Source organism: Corylus avellana, chromosome 10 (assembly GCF_965113065.1).
Source record: "Corylus avellana chromosome 10, dhCorAvel1.hap1.2, whole genome shotgun sequence".
Lineage (NCBI taxonomy): Eukaryota > Viridiplantae > Streptophyta > Magnoliopsida > Fagales > Betulaceae > Corylus > Corylus avellana.
Window position 1 is genome coordinate 15,383,818 of NC_142499.1, and position 26,279 is coordinate 15,410,096.

At 37.7% G+C, this 26,279-nt stretch overlaps 1 pseudogene; it reads right to left on the minus strand.

Annotated features, from left to right (window-relative positions):
- Positions 1-762: 762 nt before the first annotated feature.
- On the minus strand, positions 763-26,249 carry LOC132162360 (guanine nucleotide exchange factor SPIKE 1-like; annotated as a pseudogene).
- Between the last annotated feature and the right edge of the window lie 30 nt (positions 26,250-26,279).

Below are 26,279 nucleotides of genomic sequence, written 5' to 3' on the forward strand. Positions count from 1 at the left end.
TTCCTCATGATCAAGCTTTGAGTTGGATTCCTATACATCTATGGTGTCCTGCAAAATAAGAACACGGTTAGAGGTATTCGGTTAGGGCCGAAGACTCTCCGATGCCTAAATTAGCATCTTGTGTGTGAATAGAAATATATAATGACAATATGCCTCTAATATTAGATAATTTGTATGTAAAGTGAGATATATGAAAGTGAATGAGAGAGGATATGAAGAAAGAGAGTCTCCTCCAGAGAGGGAGACATGAGAGAGAGTCCTGAAAAAATGGAGATCTTTCTCCTTTTATAAGTCAATGGGAACACATGTCACCATACTAATAAGCAATGGCAAAATAGTAAATAAATATAAATAGGTGGGCATATTTTCTCCCTAACGACCTATCATTGTTCACACTAAAAGGAAAATCTAAAGTTGGGCTATTCTGCTAAAAAGCAAAAAAAAAAAAAAAAAAAAGACCTCATAATAGTCAAACTCGCTTGCTTTTGATTAATCTTCTCTAAGGTAATATCTAATTGGGATGCCTATATTGCTATATTTTATGCACTTAAAAAAAACTTCTTTAGGCTTTCTGTACGTCTTGGTTTACTCAATCCTTCAAATTCAGATTTTGGCAAGAAATACGCCTACAATATTACTAGCCCATTGTAAATGAGTTTTTTTGTGACAAAAACAAAGAGAGAAGAAAACCAGTAAACTTTTCGGTTTCCTAAACATCACCTAGTATACACATATGAAGAGAAAAATATTTGCACATGAACGAGAAAAAGAAAAAGAAATAATATGAACAAATTGAAGCGGCAACAAACAAGATTCAGAGCTCTGAGAGAATGGCAGGAATGTAGTGAGATAACTGTGCAGTGAGAGGCTGAAATCCATTCACAATTGCTGTGTGTGGAAATCCTGATCCTCCTCGGTCTCCAATCAGTCTAAAGTGTACCCGAATGGCGCGCTAGCAATGAGTTGTTGCAGTTCCTGCTTGCGAACGCAGTCTTGTAGCAGGTTCACCAGACAGACAGGAAGGCTGTGCACACACTTAGGACTCCACTGTTCGTTCACCTGCACATATATATGCGGTTGGCCATGAGACATGAGAAAATGATAAGCAATGCCATAAGTAAGTTTGATTACAGGGCATCTCGAGAAAAACGGGGGGGAAAAAGAAAGGACAACTCAGGGAAATATTAGTGACTGAGATCTGAAGTCATCAATATACATTGCAAAAACTGATAATATGGAAGGCAGAAGATATAAGAAACAAAATCGGCACAACTCACTTGAACAGCAACGTACACTGCCTTGAAGAATTCTCTCTGTAGACTCTGGAGACGTGGAAGTTGATCCCCATCAGAACTGCGAAGAGGCTCTTCAAGCTCATTTCTTATTTAGTGCAGCTGTCCGGGTTTCAATCATTCCAATTGCATTCTCTACTAGGGAGAATTCAAGAGATTCAGATTTAATTACTATATATGATCCTATTCAGGAGCGCAGGGAAGGAGCCCTCAGTCTGAAGCACAGTCCGTCTCTTCCAATCCGCCTTGGGTCTTGCCATATTATTCTTCGTAAAGGGGTATCAAACAAAAAGCGGTCAAAGACACGTGCCGGTAGAAAGAGAAAAGATCCTCTCCCTTCTGCTTCCCAAGTCCTCATCTTCCATTACTGGATCAACAGCAGTTATCTGAAGGTAGCAGACTCCTGCAGGCTGTAACTCATCTGCCTTCACTTGTCTAGAATTTGGAATAATGTGTAAAGTGTGATTGCCATCCATTCTAGACTCATATAAATGACTAAGTTTCTCCATTATGTCACCTAGCCGTACATCACGGGGCTCTCGGTATACATCCTCCTACGCGATAGTATGTAGCAACAGTGAAAGGAATTGGGCTTGATTCATAGATATTAGTGAGTAATGTGTGACATTTAGCCAGCTGTCCATACGCCCTCCCGCTTTTATAAACAGGAATTACAAGTTCCAGAATGCTGGCACAGAAATGATAGAGCTCAGCTAGCTCGAGAGAAGAGCTTAATAGCAAGTGTTAATATCAAATCATCAACATATAATGCAACAATAAGCAAATCAACATTACCTTGATGCTTTACATACAAGGTTGGCTCACTTTTGCTCCTTTTGAAACCACTCTCATTGAAGTAATTGTCAATATGGCTATACGATGCTGTAGGAGCTTGTTTTAGCCCATACAAAGCTTTTCTTAGCTTATACACTTTCTCTTCTTCATCTTGGATGACAAATCCTTGAGGTTGTTCGACATACACCTCTTCTTTCAACTTCTCCAAGCTCAAGTCCAGTGAGATTGAGGAATTTGGATGATATTTATGCAAGGTGCAATTTTTGTGTTGTTGAACCTGAAAACTTTGAAGAAGCAATGAAAGAAGAGAGTTGAAGAAAAACTATGGAAGATGAAATTGAAGTTATTGAAAAAAAAATAGAACATGGAAGTTGGTTGATTGGCCTCAAGACAAATAAATCATTGGTGTGAAATAGATTTACAAAGTGAAGTACAATGTAGATGGGTCGCAAAGAAACAAAGCAAGGCTAATTGTAAAAGGATACTCACAGCAGCCCGAAGTTGATTTTCATGAAACTTTTGCCCCAGTAACTCGCTTGGATACAGTGAGAGCTCTAATTTCTTTAGCAGCACAAAAGGGTTGGTTATTGTACCAACTTGATGTCAAATCAGCCTTTTTGAATAGAGAGTTGAAAGAAGAAGTGTATATTGAACAACCTCAAGGATTTGTCATCCAAGGTGAAGAAGAGAAAGTGTATAAGCTAAGAAAATCTTTGTATGGGCTAAAACAAGCTCCTAGAGCATGGTATAGCCATATTAACAATTACTTCAATGAGAGTGGTTTCAAAAGGAGCAAGAGTAAACCAACCTTGTATGTAAAGCATCAAGGTAATGTTGATTTGCTTATTGTTGCATTATATGTTGATGATTGGATATTAACTGGAAGCAACGCTAAAATGATTGAAGAATTCAAGAAAGATATGGTGAACAAGTATGAGATGAGTGATATGTGGTTGTTACATTACTTTCTTGGTATTGAAGTTTATCAAGACAAAGAAGAAGTGTTCATTTCACAAAGAATGTATGCTGAAAAAATTCTAAGAAATTCTGAATGGTTGGTTGCAAACCAGTGGCTACACCCCTTGCAATAAATGAAAAATTGAAAAAGGAAGATGGCGGAAAAAAGGTGGATGCTACTCTGTATATAAGTTTAGTTGGAAACTTGCTATATCTCACTGCTACAAGGCCTGATATTATGTTTGCAGCAAGTTTGCTATCAAGGTTCATGTATTCTCCAAGCTATTTTCATTTTGCAGCAGCAAAAAGGGTGCTGAGATACATTCAAGGCACCACAAGTTATGGAATAAGGTATTGCAGAAATTCCATGGTGAAGTTGCTTGGCTTTTGTGATAGTGATTGGGGTGGCTATGTTGATGATATGAAAAACACCTCAGGTTATGTTTTTTCACTTGGGTCAGGTGTGTTTTTTTGGTCCTCAAAGAAGCAACAATCAGTTGCTCAATCTTCAGCAAAAGCTGAATATGTTTCAGCAGCATGAGCCACATCTTAAGCAATTTGGTTGAGAAGAATACTTGGAAGATATTGGTGAGAAGCAAGAAGAGGCTGTACACTTGCATTGTGACAACAAATCAGCCATAGCAATGGCAAAGAATCTAGTTTACCATAGCAGGACCAGACACATTGCAATCAAGCATCATTTCATTAGAGAAGCAATTGAAGAAGGCGAAGTGGAGCTGAAGTTTTGCAGGTCAGAGGAGTAGGTAGCAGACATTTTCACCAAAGCACTGCCAAAGGAGAAATTCCAGCAATTCAGAGAAGCACTAGGAGTTCAAGAATAGCACATTAAGAGGGAGAATGTTACAAATTAATATGTCATTCTAGTTAAATATTTACTTTGGTTGTGTTTATTAAACTCTAGTTTATAGTGGGTGAAAATGTGTGTATTGTGAAGCCATGTGTGTGGTTCTAGAACTTATTTTGTAGAAGGTTTCTCTTGTCTTTTATATGGTGTAGCTGCAGAAAAATCAGTATGTAAGAATGTAAGAAGAAGAAGACAAATAGAAGAAAAAGAAAAAAGACCCGAGAGTCATTCTGCAGAAAAAATCTTCCTCTTGCTCTAAAACTTCTACCTCCTCCAGTTGAGTCCCCTTCACCTTGTTTATGAGTTAATGCTCTCTTTTTATAATTTTTTGAATTAACAGTGAGCTTAGATTGAAATGCACTCTCTATTGACTTTTCGGAGTGTTGTTCCAACTTTTGCTCATGAGATTTCAATGAACCCAACAACTCTTGGATACATAAACTAGAGATGTCTTTTGTTTCTTCAATTACAGCCACTATAGGATCAAATTTTTCATGCAAGCTTATCAATATTTTTTCCACAATTTTATGATCAATCATATCTTCACCATAAGCTTTCATTTGATTTACTAACTCCAAAAATCTAGTGGAATAATCTTTCACACTTTCATTTTCTTTATTCTTTCACACTTTCATTTTCTTTCATTCTCATATTTTCAAAATCTCTTCTAAGAGTTTGGAGTTTGATGGCTCTTACCTTTTTATCTCCTTGAAATTCTTCTTGGAGAATATCCCAAGCCTCCTTAACTCTTGTTGCTCCCATAATTCTTAGAAAAATAGTTTCTGAAACTCCTCTTTAAATCATCCCAAGAGCTCCAGCATCTTTGCTTTTGTTCTCCTTCAATTCCTTTTTTTAAGCTTCGGTCAAGGTTGATGTAGATTCAGGTATTTCATATCCTGATTCTACCATCTCCCATAAATCTATGGAGACAAACAAGGTCTTCATCTTTATAGACCAAAAATCATAATTTTCACCAGAGAAAATTGGTACCTGGACATTGCTCCAATTCATGCTTGTGCTGGCCATAGATTCTCCTTCAACTTATCCTCTTCTTTCTCTTCAAATTTCTTCCCAAAAGACTTCTTTGAACTAAGCTCTGATACCAAATTTTGTTGGCTGGATTTTCCAACAAGACACACTCCAAGGGTAGTAAATTAAACAAAGGAAGCACAGAGAAATAAGAGAGGAGAACTGGTGCAGAAATTCTACAGAATATGGGTAAAAACAGAGGAAAAAACAGGGGAGAGGAAGAGCTTTTTTCTGCAAAATGACTCTCGGGTCTTTTTTCTTTTTCTTCTATTTTTCTTCTTCTTCTTACATTCTTACATACTAATTTTTCTGCAGCTACACCATATAAAAGACAAGAGAAGCCTTCTACAAAATAAGTTCTAGAACCACAAACCTGGCTTCACAATATACACACATTTTCACCTACTATAAACTAGAGTTTAATAAACACAACCAAAGTAAATATTTAACTAGAATGGCAAATTAATTTTTAACAGCAAGTTGCAGGTACTTCACTGCATAGTCAACGTAACTGTGAGTTTTGAAGCACCATATCCCTCTACCTCGATCGGCTGCAGATGCCTCAGATGTGATCTCACTGCTCACCATTGGGCAAATGTTCCGAAGAGCAGTCACATGATCCTTGCTCCAAACACCATCATTTCTAGCGACAAGGGTCTACAGTAATTTTAATTAGGTATATCAGCAAAGAGCAGATAATCTTCAAATTATCCAGTCAACACTCCAGTTCTGCACTCCACAAGGAGAAACAAAAAAGAGCCAAAAGAAAACCGCACAAAACCACATCAGATTGCGAATGCCTCAAAGAGAACAGTAGCATAAATTTCAAAGACCCATACAAAGCGGATGGTACTCACCATGGGTTCTAACCCAAGAAATTGCACAGAATGACCATTATTTGAAAATAAACTACCAAATAACCACCACAGGGTTATTTGCCAGTAGCTTAGAATTTTGCATAATTAATTAAAAATTTGTCTGTAGCAAGTTTCATGTTTCAACCCACCTAAAACCAATAAGGTTATAACCAATGATATCCTAACCAAATTGGCCTAAACCGCCCAGGTGGCAGCCTATGCATGCATATTAAGTCCTCCACCATTTTAAGTATGACAACTTAGGTACGTCATTTAGTAGAGTTTGTTCAACTAAACTGTTCAAAGCAAACAGCAGAGGCATGGGATATATTCCCTTCCATCTGGTTGCAAAGTACTGAATATGATATAACTTCCCTCCATATATCAATCTACAAGAATGTGATGGAACAGTGGAAGCTCTTGAATTCACAATAATTAATTGCATTTCAATTTTAAATATTTTGCTACAAAAGGTTGGATACCAAGCACCAATAGCAGTGTGTTTGTTACCTGCGCTACAACACCAGCAACAGCCACGGCAAACTGGGCAGCTTCAGCCCAAGACTGCATTTCCTGATCATGAGCATCACATAAATGCAGCGACTACATTAATTATGTGAAGATCTGGGACAGGCGCAAATGCCATTGCAAGTTTGTACAAACTTTCTGCAGCTGCATATCTATCCATAGTCATTACAGAGGCCTGTGAAAAATAATGCACAAGATATTACCTTGTCAGAACAACACAACTTATTCATGCATTGCCGACAAGAGTAAGACAAGTGATGAACACATTTAGAGTTGGATGAATTTATTCAATCCCCTTTGGCAAAGAATATTATGCAATCTTGTATGTACAAATCAGTGGCAATGCAAAGAGTAAATCCCATCCCTATGCCAAAAGGAACTCGGCCATTCCTACATTCCCAGTACAGACGCACTTTGAAGTGGAATAGAGGAGAGTTGAATATGGAGGGGAGCACCAGGGCACCCCACCAGTTTTCAGAAAGGCTAAATAAAATTTTGTTTAAGTAAATGTATATTTTAAAGTTGCTAGTACTTTCTACGAAGTTCATGCATGTCTCTTTGAGTGACCGACTTTTGATATATGTGAATAGGTAACTATCAACTTTGACGCAAATAGACATCACTCTTCCATACACATATAATCTATTGATAAAATGACCACACTACATAGAAGTTATTTATGGAAAGCAGCTCTGTAATAGTTGGCTCCCACCATGATGAACTAGAACTCTAGAAGCAATGCCATATCTCCACATATCAAGTGTCAGCTACAAGAAAAGCTACATATAAAACGGAAATGAAAGAAAGATACACATCTTGGGAGGTGAGCTGGTATCAACCCTTTGCCCAGTCTTGTGTACCATCATCATCCCACTGGAGCCAAGTGTAGTGTGTTAACTGAATAAGTAATCTCACTACTCTCAAACTCAAACTGATGCAAATATTGCTGAAAATTTACTAACAGTGCATGCTCGAAGCTGGAATCAAGGGCCAGAAGAAGACCACTTGTTCTCTGTTAATTTTTCTGGAATTGTCAACAGAGCACTCTCAGGAAGTCCACACTCCCTCAATAGGTTGGGGCTTTTAGATTCATCTGCCATTTCCTCCAAAGATTTTCTAAGAAGCCGTGCTTTGCCACTCTCTCTCTTCTAGCGTTCCATCAGGCTTCATCAGACATCAGCTCTGATAATGTGATAATCAACATGACCCTTAACCTTGCTGTTTGCATGAAGTAATAGAAGGAACTCTGCAAAAAATAAAGAAGATAATTTGAGTTACGAACAAGAAGAGGAATCTATGAACTTCACAGAGAGCATACCTTCATAAGTATCTGGAGCCCAATTACAGCCCTTCTCCTGATGCTTTCATTTCGGAAAACTGCAAGTTGAAGTAAATGGAAAGTTACTTGCTTTAAGAAACGATCATTCTCCCTTGCCATAATTAGAGTTGTTAAAATAAGTAGAGAATATAGGGATAAACTGAGTAGTGTATTTCTGTGAATCTTTAAACTGTATACAAGAGGGCCTATTTATAATTGAATAAGGCTAGATAAAATAGGAAAATACAATCAAAAGTAAATTACATAATCAAATAATATATACAGGGAAATATCAATTAGCCAATATTCTGAATGTCAAAATATATTCATAATATAATCTGAATATATTCTAACATCCACCTCAAACTGAAGGTGGTAATGTGGATGCCAACTTGAGTTTGGAAACAAGATTACGGAATCGTCCAGGTGGATGTGCTTTGGTGAGCACATCGGCCAACTAATCAGCAGAAGCAATAGGAAAAAGACGAAGAGTTCCTTGCAAAAGATGATGGCTCACAAAATGGCAATCGATCTCAATGTGTTTAGTGCGTTCATGAAATACATCGTTATGCGCAATCTGAATCGAACTGATTGTCACAAAAGATAGGAGAGCCAGAAGTCTGAGAAACACCCATATCATGTAGTAGCCAACAAAGCCAGAGGAGGTCAAAGGTGGTGTCAACAAGGGCACGATACTCAGCTTCAATGCTAGAATGGGTAACAACAGATTGTTTCTTGCTACGCCAAGAGATGAGGGAGTCACCAAGTAGAAAACAATAACCCGTGGTGGAACGACGATCAATGGGATCACCTGCCCAATCAGCATCTGAATATACATGCAAGTCTAATGAGGAGTGGGAAGAGAAATGCAGCCCATGAAATAAAGTGTCCTTCACATAGCAAAGGATGCGAAGAACAACAGCATAATGAACGGAGCATGGTGTAGTCATAAAGTGACTGACAAGAGGAACCGCATAGGCAAGATCCGGTCGTGTCACAGTAAGATAGATGAGACTTCCAACTAACTGTCGATAGAGAGTGGCATCGGAAAGTAACTCACCATCAGTGGCCCGAAGTTTGATATTTGTCTCTAGAGGGCTATCAACAATTTTGCAATCAGTAAGGCCCGCTCGTGAGAGGAGATCAGAAGCATATTTTGCTTGAGAAAGATAGTAATCATCTAAGTCAGTGGATACTTCCAATCCAAGAAAGTAGCTGAGAAAACCCAAATACTTCATCTCAAATTGTTGACTTAAAAACCGTTGAAGGTTACGAATACCAACAGTATCATCACCAATAATAATCATATGATCAACATATAATAAGAGAAGAATGAGACCAGAATCTGTTCGCCGGATAAAAAGTGCAAAGTCACGAGGCTAGAAACAAACCCAATTTGTGCAATAATGGAACTGAATTTGGCAAACCAAGCCCGTGGAGCCTGTTTCAAACCATACAATGCCCAGCGAAGTCGGCAAACATCGTGTGGCAGATGATCATATCCAAGAGGAGGCTGCATATGAACTTCTTTGTTGAGATCACCGTTGAGAAAGGTATTCATCACATCCATTTGAAAAGGATCCCAATGACGCACTGAAGCTACGGCAAGGAGGGATCAAATAGAAGTAAGGTGAGCCACTGGCGCAAAAGTCGCCTCATAATTCATGCCATACTCCTGATTGAACCCCTTAGCCACAAGACGTACCTTGTATTGCTCAACAAACCCATCAGATTTTGTCTTAATCTTGTATACCCACTTGCACCTTATCGCAGTTTTGCCTGGAGGTAAATCAACTAAGTCCTAGATGTGGGTTTTGGAAAGGACATTAAGTTTTTCGGACATAGCATTCTGCCAAAGAGGGTTAGTATGAGCCTTATGGAGGGAGTGAGGTTCATGTAAAATAGCAAGAGCAGAATAACAGTGATAATCATGAAGATGGGAAGGAAGAGCTGTTGCCCGAGTAGAATGACAAGGGATAAAGGGAGATGGCTCAAGAGTAGATGGATCAACAGGCGGAGTAGAGTCATTGAGGTCGATCGTCGGAATGTCGTCTGGAGAGCTTGTCATCCCTGCATCAAGATTAGTAGTGTCGGGGAGCAAATCAAACGAGACATTAGTGAAGACAAGAGAAGAACTAAAGGGACTAGGAGGAAAAAACTCCATATCACTAAAGAACCTATGTTCCCAAAAAGTGACGTGCCGCGAGATGCAGAGCCATTTGGAAATAGGATCATAACAATGATATCTTTTATGTTCAATGCCATACCCAAGAAAAAAACATAGGCGAGAACGATGCTCTAATTTTGTGCATTCATGGGGTGGAAGAAGCACGAAACAGACACAACCAAAGATGCAGAGAGATTGGTAATCGGGAGGAGAATCATACAGCAGTTCATAGGGGGACCTATTTAAGGTAGTGGGAGATAGGACTCTATTAATGATGTAAACAATGGTAAGAGCGGCTTCTCCCCAAAAGTGTTAAGGGATAGAAGCAGAAAGAAGCAAAGCTCTAACTGTAACATCGCTGCTCCAAGTGGTATGATATTGTCCGCTTTGGGCCAAGCCCACACGGTTTTATTATTGGGTTTACCCCCAAAAGGCCTCATACCATTTAGAGAGAGTAAATTTCATATAAACACATCATCTTTTTCATGCCCAGGTAATGTGGGACGTCACAATCACCCCCTCTTAGGACCCAACGTCCTCGTTGGCGACCCTTATGGGCTTGTGCAAGCTCCCCCCATCTCAGGCTGGGCTATGGCTCTGATACCATATGTAACATCCCTGCTCCAAGTGGTATGATATTGTCCGCTGGGCCAAGCCTGCACAGTTTTATTATTGGGTTTACCCCCAAAAGGCCTCATACCATTTAGAGAGAGTAAATTCCATATAAACATATCATCTTTTCCATGCCCAGGCAATGTGGGACGTCACACTAACAGTGTCTAAGATGTGCATGTGTTTATGTTCAGCATGACCATTTTGCTGAGAAGTATTTGGGCATGAATGATGGGGAAGAGTGCCATTTTGTTTGAGAGTAGTAAGGAAGGTAGATTCACAATATTCCATGACATTATCATAACGAAAAATTTTTATGTTTCAGGAAAATTGGGTTTAAACCATCCATTGAAATTCAGAATAAATTTTTGGAAGATCATACCGATTTTGTAAAAGGTAAAGCCATGTGTATCGAGAATAATCATCTACAAAAATCACAAAATAGCGGGATCCTCCCATGGTGGGAATAGGCGCACGGCCCCATACATCAGAATGCACCAAATCAAAAGGAGCAAAAGAAATAGAGTCACTATTATTAAAAGGTAAAGTACTTTGTTTTCCAAGTTGACATGCAACACAATCAAATGACTCAGACTCAACAGACCCTAACTGACCACTTGTAGCTAAAGAACGAATACGAGAAATAGATGCATGTCCTAAACGAGAATGCCATAAACTGAGGGTGGTAGATGGAGACCGAGAGGGAGTGGCAACATACACAACATGAGGAAGATGGAGTGATGAAAGCTCGAACAAACGTCCAATCTTACGGGCAGTCCCAATTAGCTGTCCCGTCTATGGATCCTGCACATCACAACCTCAGTTAGAAAAGTGTAGTTCTAAGCCAAGCTCACAAAGTTGACCAATAGATAAAAGATTTAACGAGAGATTAGGTACAAAATATGTATCAGACATAGATAGTTGATGAGTAGAAACAAACTCGATGTGACTAACATCAAGATGGGAACCATTAGCAGTGTAAATGGTGGTAGGCCTAGGTGACACAGATTTTGCAAAAAATATGGATAAACTTGGTGTCATGTGATTACAGCAAGCAGAATCAATATACCATGAGGAATTACCTGGTGTGGTGGACATGGCGGAATTAAGATTGGACTTAGATAAAACTTGATGAATAACAGCCTCGATTTCTACAAAAGAAAGAGTACTGGGTTAGGGTGCAACATCGGTGTAAAACATATCTGATATATCAGTATGAGTGACCGCACCAGCCTTATGACAAGGAGCTCGGTGATTCCCACGAGAAAGCCTTTTTCTGCATTCACTATACCTATGGCCAAATTTCTGACAGTAGTGACACTAGATATTTCGATTGGACTAGGAAGACCCGGCAAGAATAGAATTAGAGGCATGCGTATTGCGTGATGCAGTGGCCATGACCATCTCAGAGGTGTGCAACTTCATGGTGGAGAATCGGGTCTCTTCTGAAACGAGTTCACTAAGAGCACTTTCCAAGGATGGTAGCGGTGAGCAATGAAGAAGAGAAGCTCGAGTATGCTTAAACTCAACTCGAATTGCCGTAAGAAACTTAGCCAAGCGCATGCTATTGCGAAAAGCGATGGACTCGGAGGCATCAACCTTATCCCTCCATTTTGGCTCACATAATGCTAATTGATTCCAAAGATAAGTCATTTATGAATAAAAATCAATAATACTCTGACCTGGTTCCTGGCGCATGCGATGAAGCTTGGTCACAATCTAAAACAGCTGAGCAAGATTGGTTGCGTTGTAACGTTGAGCAAACATGTCCAAAACATCTTTGGCATTGTCAAGACTACTAAAGGTCATGCTGATGGAGACAACATAAGTGTTGGAGAACCAAGAGATAATCCTAATGGATACTTTTCCATGTTCGGAGGCGGGTAGAGAAAGCTGCAGTGGTTTCCTCTTTTCCAGCAACAGGTTTAGGTTCTTCCCCAGAAACATACTCCTAAAGACAGTGTCCTTTGAGCCACCTACTCATATTTTGAGACCAAGCCGGGTAATTTGAGCCATCGAGAATGACGGGGATAGGTTGGGTAATATCTTTGGTGTTTGGAAGAGTGGTAGTAGGAGGTACGGCCATTTTTTTTTTTTTTTTTTTTGAAAAATAATCTAGTGTGGCTGAGTGTAGGATCGGTTCTGTGGGCTTGGCAAGAAGATGAAATCTGGTGCGGCCAAGTGTATGATAGAAGCTGTGAGCCTGGTTTTAAGGAAGGGGTAGGATCTAGTGAGGCCGAGTCTATGGTAAGGAATATAGGCTTGTTTAAAGGGGTTGAGATACGGTGTAGCAGGGTGCACTATAGGGCTGTGAGCTCAAATACAGGAATAATTCAGTGTGGCCGAGTATATTGTAAAGAGGTGAGCTCAAAACAACTTATAAAGAGAGAGGCGGTGCGTGGTGATCCCTTACTACGGGTGCTCCAACTGATTCGATAGATTGGCAACCTCTGATCACGAATCTAAGCTTTTTTTTTTTCCTGAAAATGCCTGAAGAAGGTGGCGCGTGGTGGCTGAAAACGCTGCGGGAGGCAGTGAAAATTTTCACATAAATTTGTGGCGGCGCGTGCAGCCTATCTGAGACGCGTGCTTGACACAATCCAATTGATCGGCAGCCTCTGATCTGGAATCCGAAGTTCCTTTTCTAAAAACGACTGACTTAGGTGGTTCGTGGTGCCGGCAACGGAGCGTGAACAAGGACACAGAAACTTCTGAAGGTGCGTGAGAGCACGTTGAAGCTCAGGACGACAATCTGAGAACACCACAGGATAGATCAGACCTTTTTAAGCCTGTTGTTATCATAGTTATACCAAAACAAGATCGAAAAAGCCTTTGAATCGTGTGGAGAATGTACTGACTTCCTAATTCTCTAGACAAGGCAAAAACTTAGCTTTTATACCATGTTAAAATAAGTAGAAAATATAGGGATAAACTGAGTATTGTATTTCTGTGTATCTTTAAACTATATACAAGATGACCTATTTATAGTTGAATAAGGCCAGATAAGATAGGAAAATACAATCAAGAGTAAATTACATAATCAAATAATATAAACAGGAAAATATCAATCAGCTAATATTCTAAATATCAAAATATATTCAGAATATAATCTGAATATATTCTAACAAAGTTATTCCATGAAGATCAAATACACCGTTGAAGACAGTGAACAAGCTAGAGGTTGATTTCAAGAGACGAAGCTCATAAATATAGCTGTGATGCAATAATCAAGTTTTCCATAGTCAGTAGAGATGCAATCAAGTTTTCCACAAATGTTCAATAGTATCTCTTTTCATGGAAAATTTCTCTGTTATTCCCAAAACCTAAAGACTGACAGCAGCACTCAAGTTTTCTTCCCAAAATTCCTGAAGAGAATGCAAAATTATCAATTGTCTAAAATATTAATTGTCTAAAATAACTACAATATATATATATATATGTACACATAACATTAGTAACTGAAGAGAATCCATTGGGAAGTAAGAGCTAGGATAATTGGGAAGGGAAACTTTATGGAATCTACCTACAGATTTGTTGATATAAAATGTTTCTGCAGGAGGTGATTTTGTGGTGTTTTGTTGTTTAGTTTTGTTTCTATAAGGCCTACTCTGGTTTGGGAGTTGAGGTTGGTTGTTTTTATGCAGGTTTTGTTATGCAGTCTGTCATTGATTAGTTTAGTTGGATAGGCCTCTGTGAGGCTTTGGTGCTACTTGGTATTTTGGTTTTGAGCTTTAATGAAGTTTGCTTATTCATAAAAAAATTAAAAAAAAAAAAAAAAAAAACTCTACCAATTTTTGTGTGCGAAGATTCCCTAAGTGCTTGTGCAGAAGCTCCAATCCTAGAAGACTGCCTGAGCCAAAGCTTCTCTGATACAGCGTGACTTTGTAGGCTGCAGCGAAAAACACCAATAAAGCAGCGGATAACTAATTCTAGACCTAGATTCTATCAATGATCTAAGAATTCTTCTAAAAACAATAGATACTCTCTAAAGTTTAAAGGAAAAGAGGAATAAACTCAACTCTAAGTACTCTCATTAATCAAAATCTATAATAATCAACAACTGTTTTCTTTGAAGGCTATAAGTATATATTTATAGCCCCAAAACCATAAACATAATAAAATATGACATAAATATCCCCAAAACCCTAAACCTAATAAAATAACGAAATATTGACTCCCAAAACCCTAATCCTACTAAAACAAGGAAATAAAGACGGCTTAACCTAATTAAAATGCGGAATACAGAATAAGCAGCTCCGTGTTCGATCAATCGCAGGTACAAGTACGATCGATCACACAACCAGGGGCCTAGTGCGTAAGTGTCTGGAAGTGCGCTCGATCACAGGCACAAGTGCGATCGATCGCACTTCCAGGGGACTTGCGATCTGCATCATTCTCTCAAGGAATATATATGGCTTGATTGGGGAGCTTAATTGGGAGTTCACTCTCTGCCACAAATAACGGTTGTTAGGTGTTCCCAGTGGTTGCATTAAAGAGGTTCAAGTTGCATAAGGATACGGAAAATATGTGGTATATCATAATTAAATATCAGCAATTTGAACAAAGTAAAAAAACAATGAGACACCAAATGGTATTTTATTGTTGAATAAATAATCACCTAGGATGTCTTACACATATATACATGTATACAGCAATATAACAAAATAGAAACAAAACATTGATTGCTAATTACATGGGATTGACTCTAATTCCTTCTTTATCTTGATTATTCTCTTTCCTTCTTATGTGAGCTTGAGCAGCACGTTAGTGTATGAAATCTTGAAGATTTGATATGTATGGATCTTCCTTCATTGGCTTGTTCACGTCTTTCCTTTCTTATTGAGATGTGATACTATTGACAACAACTGGCATGATCTTCTTTTTATTGCACAAACACATTTTATGATGATTTGTTCTCAACTTAGCCTTAGACAACACATTCCAAATCAGGTGTAGCTTGAGTAACTGACGAAGGTGTATCACAGGTTGGAGTATGTATTCTAACAGCCCCTCACAACCGAATGGGGGGAACCACCATAAGCTTCGATTTGAAGAACAAAAATTGAGCAGAAGAGAGCCCCTTTGTAAAAACATCAGCAATTTGATCTCTAGAGGAAATAAACGTAACTGTAATATCACAGTTCACAACTTTCTCACATACAAAATGGTAATCAACTTCAATATGTTTTGTACGGGCATGAAAAACAAGATTTGAGGCCAAAGCGATAGCACTAACATTATCACACCAAAGGATAGGCATGGAGGGAAGAGGAATACCAAGATCTCTAAACAACATATGAGTCTAAAACAAATCAGCAGTTGTAAGAGCTAAAGCCCGGTGTTCGGCTTCGGTACTTGAACGAGAGAGAATATCTTGTTTCTTAGCACTCCGTGAGACAAGACAATTACCAGGATGGCAGACCCAGAGGTGGATTTCCTATCATCGGGGCTGCCAGCCCAAACTGCATCACAATAGGCAGACAAGGCCCTTGGTGTAGAATAATCCATGATCAACAGAATTCTTCAAGTAATGTAAAACACGTTTGGCAGCCGTCCAGTGAGTGGTAGTAGGAGAATGCAAATGCTGACAGAGTTGATTGACTGCAAATGCAAGTTCAGGTCGGGTCAAGGTGCAATACTAAAGTGATCCCACAACATGCCTATAAATGGATGGATCAGGAAGAGGAGACCCATCAAATTGGGATAGTTTGCTGCTGGAGGAACAAGGAGAGGTGGACGGCTTAGCTCCTATCATCTGAACACGATGTAATAGATTCGAGATGTATTTTGCTTGGCAGAGATGAAGGCCTGCATCAGTCCGTGTAGCTTGAATACCAAGAAAGAAGCTAAGTGGACCAAGATCCTTGAGTATAAATTCCTGCTATAACTTGGAGATGAGTGACTGAATTACTGCAACATAAGAACTAGTGAGTATAATATCATCTACATAGATAAGCATGAACAACCGAATGCTCCCATGAGTAAAGACAAATAATGAGGGATCAACCAATGAAGCTATAAATCCAAGTTCAAGCAAAAATGAAGATAACCAATGAAACCATGCCCGTGGAGCTTGCTTGAGACCATACAAGGATTTGTGTAGCTTACAAACAAAGTCAGGATGTATCTTCTCTACAAACCCTTGAGGTTGTTCCATGTACATTTCTTCCCTAAGATACCCATGTAAAAATGCATTAGAGATGTCCAATTGTTGAATAGACCAATTAAATTGAATAGCCAAACAGAGAATGATACGAATAGAAGAGGGTTTTATCACAGGACTAAACGTTTCATTATAATCAATACCACATTGTTGTTCAAAGCCACGGGCTACCAAACGAGCCTTAAACCGCTCAATAGAAATATTAGGCTTTTTTTTAATCTTGTAGACCCACTTGTTGCGAATAATATTATGATGCAAAGGTCTTGGACACAAGGTCCAGGAGCTATTGGAAACCAAGGCCTGATATTCTTGAAGCATAACTTCCTACCAGCATGAATCAGCAGCAGTAAAGCTGTTAGGCTCCTTCTCAGTAAGAATAGTATGAAAGGAATGAAATGGGTGTTTAGTAGAGTGATAGAGTTTGAAGTTGCTAAAGGGTTTAGGTTTAAGGGAGCCAGTTTGGGAGCGAGTAGTCATTGGATGATGAGGTAAAGGTACAAACTGCTGAGGAAGAGGCAGAGACGGAGAAACAACAAGGGAGGTATCATGGTGGTCAAGAGGGTGTGAGTTGAAAATGGGGGAGACAGATTCAGTGTGGTCTAATGGAAAGGTGAGGGGTATAGGGGAGGTAGGTGGGCTAGCTGGGATATGAAATGAGGGAGGGGAAAATGAAGTAGATGGTGAATGGCAAGTTGGGGGGCGGATCCAAGTGTGCAGGTACATAAGGAGAAGCAGGACGTGGGTTGATAGTTGAATGAGGTATGTTAGTGGGTGCAAGTGATGACTAAAATGAGGATGGCAAAGAGAAACTTACCGGGGTGAGCAAAGGAATATCATTCTGTGCAGTGAGCTTGGAGGGCAGCAGCATGGCATCAGGTTCCTTGGCTGGAAAATTACTCTCATCAAACACCACATCTCTAGAAAGGTAAACTTTGTTGGTGGTGGGATTAAGACACTTATACCCTGCATGATGATAACCAAGAAACAAGCATCGCTTTGACCTATATTCAAGCTTGTGTAGAGCATGAGGACGCAAGAGAGGAAAACATTTACACCCAAAAACTCGAAACCGTTGGTAGTCAGGTTCTTTCTTATATAATTTAGAAAAAGGGGATTTGAAGTCTAGAGTGGGAGTGGGCAGCCAGTTGATTATATATACAGTAGTTATAAAAGCATCAACCCAATACTTGTTAGAGAGATGAGCATGCGCAAGGAGAGTTAGGCCGGTTTCTAAAATATGTCTCAATTTTCTCTCGGCAAGCCCATTTTGTTGAGATGTGTGGAGTCATGATTTTCGGTGAATGATCCCATATTGGTTAAAGAATGATTGAAATCAAAGTGAGTTATATTCTCCACCACCATCAGACTGAAATTGTTTAATGGTGGTAGAAAATTGGTTTTCAACCATGAGTTTAAATTTGACGAATTGATCAATATATAAAGGATAAATCCAAGAGAAGCACGAAAAATCATCAATAAACACCACATAATACTTCTAACCGCTCACAGAGGAGATGGGTGAAGTCTACACATCTGTGTGGATTAATTGAAGGGGATGAGTTGAGACACCGTTGGATGGATGGAAGGGTTGTCTTTTGCATTTGCTCAACTGACATGAAATGCAAACATCACTTTTATTCATATGATGAGAAGACAAGGGTAAGGAAAAGTTCTTAACAACACGTGAAACAATATCAAAAGAAGAATGTCCTAATCAAAAATGCCATCCCATTGAGGAAGTCTTTATTCCGAGAAATGCAATGAAGGAGTGATGATCTCTAAGAGAGGATTTGTGAACCTGAAAGGGGTAGAGGCCATTCTCACTTCTGCCCTCTAGTAGCACCGCATGAGTCCGATAGTTCTTCACATAAAAATGATGAGCAGTTAGAATAAAATAACAATCATTGTCCATGCAGAAACGTTGAATAGATAACAGATTGGCAGTGGCTTATGGACAATGAAGAACTTTATTAAGATGAAAAATAGAATTAGAAGGAGATTGAAGGGTTGTAAGACCAATATTTGTTATTGTGAGCCCAGCACCATTACCAACAACCATTGTGTCATCACTCTGGAAAGGTTGTTGTAAGCTCAAGTTCTCTAGGTCATTGGAGATGTGGGGATTGGCACCACTATCAGCAAACCAAGGTTGTTCTTTAGTGGCGGCATTAATTTGAGCCACCATAGCAGCCAACTGAGATGGTGGATGCTTGCCTTGATAAGCATAATCCATGCGGTGAAAACAATCCAGTGCCTAATTGTAGCGCCCCAGAATTTTCAAAGTTATTTAAATAGATTATTTTGATGATGATATTATTTTTAATATCAATTTTAGCCAATGATTTTTGGGAAATTTATGGTGTTATGGAGAATGATAATTAGATAATGGTAATTGGTGAAATAATAGGATAGTAAATGGTAAGAAGAATTGTATTGGTAGGTAGAATAGTAAGGGAATGTAGAATAGTCAATGGTAGGTATAATAGTATTGGTAGAATGAGAGTAGAATTGTAAATGGATAAATGTAGGTATAATAGTATTGGTAGATGGAATAGTAAAATGAGGGTAGAATTGTAGATAGATAAATGTAGGTATAATAGTGTTGGTAGATGGAATAGTAAAATGGAAGGTAGAATAGTATTTGTTTTTTTTTTTTTCCTATAAATAGAGCTCTTCCCCTTCACAAATTTCACCACTCATCTCCCTTCTCTTCCACATATTCTTCCTTCTTCCGTTTTTTACTCAGTCTTTCTTCTTTCTGAAAGTGTTTACACGAAACAGAGAGAGAAAGGGCGAGACAAAGCGTTGCAAGAAAGAAAGAACACGAGAGAAAACGGACTTGAGAAATTAGTTTCAAAAGATATACTAGTAATGTTAGTCAGATTGGAGCAACTAGATCTTTCAGACCACTTTTTAGCTTCAGTCTAGAAGTAAGTAAATTCATTACCCCTTCTAAAATTACTTCATGTCATGTTATTTATACATTCTTGTATCAAATTGTAAATGATTATTTTATTTACTTGTCATGGAGATATGTTGCATGCATGAAGGATTTCTAAAAGAATTATTTAGAAAGTTTCTATTTCTTTAAACGCTTTCTAAGTACAAGTAGTTTATATTTGGAAAAGTTTTCATTTTGAGAAAAGAAAGTTGAGAAATGATGATGATTATAAGAAAGAAGAATGATGATAAACCCTCCTACATGTTGCCCTAAGATGCATCAAAAGAAGTACAAAGAAAAGTACAAGAAATGAGTTAAATATTTATAAAATAAGGGCACATGTATGGAGGAGAGTATTTTTGGCCCCAAGATAAGTAAGGATGAGAGGAGTTTGGTACCGATACTCGGATGGAGGCGAAACCACTAAAGGAGGCTATGCCAGAAGGTGATATTCCATCAACATGACCGTTGAATGCACCAAGAAAAGAGTTAATTGACGGTCGGGCATGGCTGAGGCCACAGTTCAGTGCCATGGTCACAAGGATCCGCAACCCTCATACACAGGGGTAATAGTGTACATGGGCCATAATATGAGAAAATAATAATATGATTTCAACGATGATATACTATGATGATTTACAATGATGATTTATAATGATGCATTATGATAATGATTTATAAAGATGATTTATGACAATGATTTATTATTAGATGTAATAGTACGTATATGCTACAGGAGATGCAACCGTACATACATGTATTATTATGGCTGAATGTATATTTCTTTGTGAAAACGATTTTCAAAACTGAGAACAAGGAGTAAAATTACTTATGGTTGTGGATTTTACTTGCTGGGCCCCCTTTGGACTCATTCAGTTTTATTTCTTGTTTTCAGGTAGAAAGGAAGCTAGAATAGGAGGCCGAAATGGGGGCAGGAATAATTATTAACTTTCAAAGTCTTTTCATATCAGTTATTGTAATAATATGATATTCTGCAACTAAAGTTTAATGTTTCCTAATTTCGTTTGGAATAAAATCTGTTGAAGAATGTTTTATACACTGATCGTTGCCTTTAAAATCAAGTACTCTGATAGACCTTATAGATCTTTGCAAAAACTTTTGTTGTAAAAGAAGAAAAGTGGCAAACTCAGCCTTAACGGGCTGGGGATGTTACACTAATGACTGGTTTTTCCACAGATTTGACAAGGAGGCACTACAAAAAATCAATTTTTTGTTGACACAAGTTTCCTAACGTGTTAGACCATCTAACACGTCAGGAAATCCTCCTGACGGGGCATTTTTGACGTGTTTCATGCGTGAAAAATATGGGTGTCAGGAATTGAAAATTCCTGACGTGCCAATTTTAACACTTCAGAATTTTCTAACGTGTTAAAATTGGCACGTCATAAATTTTCCTAACGTGTCAAAATTTGACACGTCAGTAATTATTTTTAATTGAAAAAAAAAATCCAGAAAAAAATTTAAAAAATTAAAATTATTTATTTGTAAAAATTTTAAATTTCCTGACGTGTCAATTTTGACACGTCAGGAAATTTAAAATTATTAAAAAAATAATAATTTTTCTTTTTTTAATTTTTTCTGGATTTTTTTTAATTAAAAATATTTTCTTTTTTAATTCTGGAACAGTACATCTTCTCCCCCAACTCTCCCTGATCTCTTCCTTCCTCCATTTTCACTCTCTCTCTCTCTCTTCTTTCCTCCATTTCCACTCTCTTTTCTCTCTTCTTTCCTTCATTTTCAAAAACCCAAACCCAAAAAATCAATAAAAAGTCAAAAACCCAAATCAAAAAATAAACCTTATCCTTCTTCTCTTCAAATCAAAAATAAAAAATCTCTCAAATCAAATCAAAATAAACCAAATCAGAGCTTCTTCAAATCAAAAATCTCTCTTCTTCGATCCTCTTCTCTTCTCTGTTTTTTTTTTTTTTTTTTTTTGCTGCTTCGATCTCTTGTCCTTTTTTTTTTCTTTTCTTTTCTGCTGCTTCTCTGGATCTTCTGATCTTCTCCCATTTTTTTATTTTTCTTCTTCTTCCTCGATCTTCTTTTTCTCCTTTTCTTCTTCCCTCTAGAGGAGCTGGTGGCCGGCTGGATGTGCAGAGAGAAGAGGCTAGGGAGATTGAGAGAGGAGAGAGAGAGCTGAGTTTGGAAATAAAATAAAAGGGATTAAAGAAGATGAATATATAATAGAATTATAAAGGGAAAAGAAGAGGGAAAGAAGATAGGGAAAAAGAGGGAAAAAGTTGAAAATCCCGCTTGTTTTTTGATATCAGGTTTCTGGCGTGCTAAAATTAGCACGTCAGGAATCTGACATAAAAAATAATAAATAATAAATAAATAATAAATAAAAAATAAAAGAGGTGAATATATATAATACAAATAAACCTAATATAAAAAATATTTATTTATTTCTGAAACATATAATATATATATTTAAAAGAAATTCCTGACGTGCCAAATATGGCACGTCGGGATTTCTTTTATTTTATTTTTTTATTTTTGTCTTCATTATTCTTCTTCTCTCCCTTTCTTAATTAATTCATTCTTCTTCTCTCCCTTTTTTTTTTTCTCTCTCTGCACATAGGCTTCTATTCTTCTAATTTTTTTTTTTCCTTTTCTTTTTCCTCCCCCAAGTTTCAACACACCGTAGTGTGCACGTACAGTACCTTGCAATTTTTTTTTCCTTCTCTCTCTGCACGCTAGCTTCTAGCTATCTTCTTCATTTTAATTTTTTTTTTTTTTTAATTCCTGATGTGCTGAAACTAGTACGTCAGAAATTTCTGACGTGCCATTTTTAGCACGTCAGAAACCTGATATATTAAAAAAAAAAAATTGAATTTAAATTTCCTGACGTGTCAAATATTGACACGTCAAGAAATACTGACGTGTTGAATGTAACACGTCAATAAATATTGACGTGTCAAATTCAACACGTCAAAAAAAAATTTGTTGACATGCCAGTTTTGGCACGTCAACATTTACTGACGTGGCAAAAAAATGGTACTGTTTGCCACGTCAAAAAATGGCCTTTTTTTTGTAGTGAGGCCTACTGCTACGAGTAAACTGGTTGTCATATGCTCCTGGACGAAAGGCCAAAAGACTTTGTCCTCTATTGTTGTATGGTGGCCTAATAGAGTGGCCAGACGAAGGGAAGTACCCATACTGCCGAGGGTGAAAATTGCTTGATCTTGTAGCAAATGAATAGCCATGTTGACGAGGAGAGAAATTGGATTGAGAACTCTGTTGGAAAAATTTCAAAGGCTATTGTGATGGGGTTTTGTTCCTCTGCTGCCAGTTGCGGTCACCTGCAGGTTTGTTAGTAAACAAGGCAAAAGTAGCTGGGTCTGCAAAATGAGTTTGCTGCTGCTGCAAAAGTGTCTCATGAATGAGTAAAAGATCACGAAAGGCATCAAATTTCAGAGTTTTGTCATGTGTAGCCATTGCATATGAAGTAATAAAATTAGTGAAGGAAGGATTCAAACCACCAATGATAAATGAGATGAGATCCTCATCAGCAAGAGGACTACCAACTATAGCCAATTGATCAGAAATCCCTTTGGCATTCTGAATAAAGTCTGCACAGGTTTTATTTTCCTGGCAAATGGTTTGAAGTTGGTGTTTCAATTGAGTGATGCGATACTTGGATTGGGACGCAAATCTGTTTGCCAAAGAGTCCCAAACTTCTCGAGATGTGTTGAGTCCAAAGACAATAGACACAACATTTTTAGACAAAGTTACAAAGATCATACTAAGAAGACATTGATCCTTCTTTGTCCAATCCACAAATGTTGGATTAAGTACTTCTTTACCTTCAATATTAGGTAAGAATTGAGGAGGGCAAGGCTCTAAACCGTGAACTATGCCCATAAAGTCATGACCACGAAGGATTGGTCGGAATTGAGACAACCATGTTGGATAGTTAAGGTTGTCAAGCTTAATCTGAACTGTGGAAGTGGGATTTGGAAAAGAGAAAGCAGTGCTGCTAGAGGCGGCCATTGGAGGATCGAAATTCAGCGTTGGCTATAAGGCTCTGATACCATAAAAAAAACAATGAGACACCAAATGGTATTTTATTGTTGAATAAATAATCATGTAGGATGTCTTAGACATATATACATGTATACAGCAGTATAACAAAATAGAAACAAAACACTGATTGCTAATTACATGGGATTAACTCTAATTCCTTCTTTATCTTGATTATTCTCTTTCCTTCTTATGTGAGCTTGAGCAGCAGGTTAGTGTATCAAATCTTGGAGATTTGATATGTACGGATCTTCCTTCATTGGCTTGTTCACGTCTTTCGTTTCTTATTGAGATGTGATACTATTGACAACAACTAGCATGATCTTCTTTTTATTGCACAAACACAATCTGTGATGATTTGTTCTCAACTTAGCCTTGGACAACACATTCCAAATCAGGTGTAGCTTGAGTAACTGACGGAGGTGTATCACAGGTTGGAGTATGTATTCTAGCACAAAGATGCATGCGTCTGATGGATGAAGGTAACATTCAATGCACATAAAGCCAACATTACAATCAAGGAGTGAATAACACAAAGCAAATAGTAGACAAAACACTAAAAATATAGATTTTCAGAACTTAAAGCAACAAAAATATCAACTAACTCTTGACTTCTTGTCTTGCTGCCTCAGACAGATAGTTGTTAACTGCAGGAGAAAGTCTTTCAGAGTACTTGGGGCCAGGGAAGCAGGTCCATCCCCAACAGGGCTACGAGAACTGGAGCCCATAAGCATGCCATCAGCGGGTTTTCTATGCTAGCTGTAAAAGAAGATAATAAAAAATTAGTTTTACGGCTGATGTAATAAGAGCATGAGCTATAATGATAAAACATAAAAAAATAAAAAAATAAAAAAATAAAAAAAATACATACAAAAGGAAAATTTAGTAAGGCATTAAACAAAAACATATATCAACTAACGGAAAGAAATCCTTAGAAATATTCTGTTCTGGTATCATGGAAGAGACAACAAGTAGGTAATTTCAGAAAGCTGATCACAGGGAGGAGACATTTAGCAATAAGGAATGCAAAATACCTAGTCTTGAAAGGAGATGCTATGTGGGCTTACCTGACCACATGAACTAATGAACTAATGAAACCAGTGGCGCCACGTTAGTTAGGCACACTCAGTTAGGCACACTGAGTGGCGCCACGTTACCCCTTGGGGGTGCCACGGCGCCCCAAGGATTTATGTTTTATTTTTTATTTTTAACCCATAGCACCCTCCAAAAAAAAAAAAAAAAAAAAAATTATTTTTACAATTTTACCTACCTATTACCCAACACACAACAATCCTTCTCCTGCACCAAAAAAAAAAAAAAAAAAAAATCTCAGCAATGAAAATTGACTCTTCTAGTTTCTATAGCAACGTACCGAACAAACATTTTTAGCAATGAAAATTGTTAAAACACAACTTCGCAACAAAATAGAGGATGATTTTCTTACAAATAGTTTAGTTCTCTATATTGAAAAGGAAATTGCTAAGAGCTTCAATTTAGATTCAATACTTGATGATTTTGTACTTTTAAGAGACCGTAAAGTACAGTTGTAAATACTTTTTTTTTTTTTGGTATTCCTGTCTTTTTGATATAGTGTCAACATCTTACATTTCTAATATATCAATTTGAGCACATATTTATGAACTTTTATAGAATTATCAAATTGTGTGAATTATCAAATTTTTAGGGTGGAAAAAATTTTTAAGACGTCAAAAAAATTTTAGCGACACTCCAATATAAAATGGCTGGCTCCGTCACTGGGCACACTCAAAGTGGAACCCCATCAGGTCATACCTACAGCTTGATTTAGGGCTCGGAAGGCTTGGTGACAGTACCACTCACTCCCACTTAGAAGGCTTTTAGATGATTTATGAGTATCATTATATTTCTTCTTTAATGCAACTTGAATATCATTTCTGATAAGAAAAGTTCAATCAATAAGCAAATCGTGAGTTATTTAATAGGATATTTCTTCTACAGAAAATTTAAGAAAGGGAAGAATTCTTACGTGTTGGGAAAGGGGATTCCAACAATTATCTGAGATAGTTAAGAACCGTTGTCAACACTCAACAATCATAAAAGATAACACTAGACAAGTTTCTTAATGAAATTAATGCTTTTAGTTAAATAAAGAAGCAGTTATTTACAAAGACACTTAACAACATACTTTGTTTAGTCTTTTCAGATATCCTGTGGGATGAAGTGGCAATAGACAACTACCCAAAAATAAGAAAATTCAGCCCGTAAGGCTTCAAAGGGGGGCAAAAAGGATACAACCACCCGGGCATTATCGTCTGAGAAGTCAATTCCTTCTGAAACCTGCAAGAATATATAAATCAATGATTGTGCATATACAGACTAAATAAAAGGTCATATTGATTTATTATTTGTGAGACTTCACTTTGGCTGTTATAATGATAGAATGGCATGGTCCCTTACGTCTTTGAAATAGAAAAGGTTAATCACTATGTTTTATGAACAACAGCAGCAATATCCCCGGAAACCAATCTCCTTCAATGCAACCCTACCTCTCTACATCTAAATTTCATGTAGTACCTACTAAATTTCAGCATATTTTGGCATATTTTTATGACACGTAGCATATTTTGGGAATGACATGTGTCGATAATGTGGAATTCCGTTAATTTAAACTGACAGAAACTAACGATGTATTGATTTTGCATTTTCCCATATGTCAAGTATCACATTTTGCT